This window comes from Gracilinanus agilis, unplaced genomic scaffold, assembly GCF_016433145.1.
Source record: "Gracilinanus agilis isolate LMUSP501 unplaced genomic scaffold, AgileGrace unplaced_scaffold47540, whole genome shotgun sequence".
Taxonomy (NCBI): Eukaryota; Metazoa; Chordata; class Mammalia; order Didelphimorphia; family Didelphidae; genus Gracilinanus; species Gracilinanus agilis.
This window is the reverse complement of record NW_025381956.1, coordinates 1-2860: the sequence shown is the minus strand read 5'-3', so window position 1 is coordinate 2860 and position 2860 is coordinate 1. Positions and strand designations below refer to the sequence as shown.

The following is a 2860-nucleotide window of genomic DNA, read 5'->3' as shown; positions in this document are numbered from 1 at the left end:
CAGCAGACAACCTCTTTAGAGACTCTGAATAGCATTAGACAAGGTTAGCCAAAGGCAAAATTGTCAAGAAGATGAAGCTTGTTTTACCCAACCACCAATTAGTGTCTGTGTCTTCTTATCAGCTTCAAACACTGCCTATTATTCTCCCCAATAATTAGACTAGATGTGAGGGAAAATGTCAAATACCTTGCTATGTATAGATTACTCAGAAAATTAGAAAATATTCAAAATTATATAAAAATACTTATATGACTAGATTCAGTATATCACATGCCTAGAAACAGGGTAACTGGCCAGACTGTCTATGGAAACCCTTTTTTTTTTATCTGTGAATCTGTGTACCAAACAAGAAATGTGTAAGGCTATGAGCCCTGACTTCAAGGCCCATGTCATTCATTGTGACTATGAATAAGTCATTTAATATGATTCTTAGCTTCCTCATTAGTAAAAATGGCACTAGTAAAACTTATATAAATCCATATCTAAAATCACTACAGTCATTATCTTCATCATAGCTACCATTCATATAGTGCCTATTATATCCCAGATCCTGTGCTAAATGCTTTGCAAATATTATCCTAATTGACCCTCACAACAACCCTCCCAAGTAAGTGCTATTATTATCCTCATTATATAGTGGAGGAAAATATGGCAAATAGAGGATAAGTGACTTTCCCATAGTCACACAGCAAGTATATTATCTGAAGGTTGGATTTATACTCAGGTCCTCCTGACTCCAGCCCCAGCATTCCATCCACTGTACTACCTAGCTGCTTTACCATCAAAGGGCTGTCCTGTGGAAAGTATTTTGCAAACCACATTTGCAATATTTGCAAACCAGAATATAAGAAATGCTACAATTAATGTTATTACAACTTAAAAATAAAAGTTATTTCCTTCCTGTAAGTTTATTTTAATTAATTTTAATTTTTAAGTAACAAAAATATGAAATATATAACCACATTTAAGTAATAGTGATGTTTTATTGGCTAGCACTTAATTCAGAGCCAGAAGAAAGCAAGACCAAACAGATTTAATGTTTTACTCAATCTTTAAATTAAATATGCCACTGAAAATCTGCTTATCATATACTAATGTAAATAATAAAGGTAAATCAAAAGATATTTTGATTGTAAACATTATACATTTCTACAATAGCAGTAAAATTAAACAAAAACAAAACTCATGTCCAACAGAAACAATGAATTATTGTTTTTAATTTGGAATAGGTTTTTTACTTTGTTCTATTTTCAAAATTGAAAAAATTTAGAAGAAAAATATGTTCACTGGTAGAAATCATACACAATCAAATCCTATAAAAATGTAGATTGATAATTCATTAAAAATGACTTATCAAAAAGTGACTATTAAACTTTGATTCTTATTAACTTTGAAGTCTTGTAACCTTAAAAATTTCAATTCTATTTGCTAATATACTAAAACCAAAATTTTGCCATGGGGAGACAAGTTATGTTTTTATTTATAAAACTGTCTTAAAGGTATCAATCAAGAATAAAAAATGCAAGAATTTGAATATTATCATGTTAAAAATACCACACTGACTACTTTCAGTATTTATATACTTCAAAGCTTAAAATGCCAAAGCAAACAATCAATATACATATAGTTTGTTTATATATATAATATATGTAACTGAGTTTTAAACTCTGTTCCTACAACTTACGTATTTTTGGCCTGTCCATCTTGGAAACACATTTGTCCAACTAAGGCAGCAGATTGGTCTCCCAAGCACTAAAAGTACAAATGTTTAAATGAGGATAACAAGACACCAATGGTCACTTCCGCACAAAAAATCAAAGAAATAAAAAAGTCTTTCCTTCTGTATTCTATCTTTTGAATAGTTTATCATTTAATACTAATATTAACTGATAATATATTGGACAAAGCAGGGTAAGACAAGAAAAATTAGTCAGTTTTGCTATTCATTACTACTTTAAGTCTAGATGGAAAAAGAGTAAGGTTTATCAGAAGCAAAGTAAAAGAAAATATTCACTGTAAAACTCACCCCTGATAATGGCACACCTTCCAAGGCCCCCGCTTTCTGATGAAATACAAAAATACATTTGTGATATAATTTTAAATGGCCTACCTCACTAATATGCTACAAAAGGATCTACATAATAAGCCACATGCTCTGTGCACAGGCAAACAAGACAAAGCAAAGTGCTCTGACTACACAGATTGTAAATCTCTATATCCTAAAAGAACACCTAAAATAATAACAGCATCATGCTTTGGCAGAGTGAAGAAAACACTTCTGAGTGCTAGTTGTAGCTCCATGAAAACTCTAAGTGATATTGGGCAAGTCATTTAACTACTCTAGACTTTAGTTTCTTCACCATTATAATGAAAAGGTGGGACTAAGTGGCCTCTAAGGTTTCTTTCAGATCTAAAATCCTCTAGGATTCTACAGTTTTATTATATGGTTAATACCATTACCAATGAACAAATTTCCTTAAAAAATTAGTATTTTAAAACATTTCCAAAAAAATTGGTTCTATAATGAACACAGCTTCAATAAATATGTAACCTGATGCTAAACCAGTTTGACAGGTTATTTACTTTTAAGCATTTATACCCACTTCATTGTTTCTATCACTCAAATAACTTTAAAGATGATGATTAAAAAACTGTTTCTATAAGTTGGCTGAAATTTCATATCTTATTTGATCACTGTATCCCTCAAGTTGGAATAAGTAAAATATATTGAACAAAGTAGCATTTAATCTTATTTAATAAAGCCAAAAAACCCCAGGATTTTAAATTGAGATATGTGTTGAATGACTTGGCATTTTACTAATTTTCATTTATTTTAAAATATTATTTATATTTATGTATA

The 2860-nt window shown here is 30.2% G+C and overlaps 1 long non-coding RNA gene across 1 annotated transcript; it reads right to left on the bottom strand.

Annotated features, from left to right (window-relative positions):
* Positions 1–1683: 1683 nt before the first annotated feature.
* Positions 1684–2063, bottom strand: LOC123255503. The gene is made up of 2 exons (XR_006506765.1): positions 2027–2063; positions 1684–1752 (listed from the first exon to the last, which is right to left on the bottom strand). It is a non-coding gene; the product is annotated as an uncharacterized LOC123255503 (long non-coding RNA).
* Positions 2064–2860: the final 797 nt, after the last annotated feature.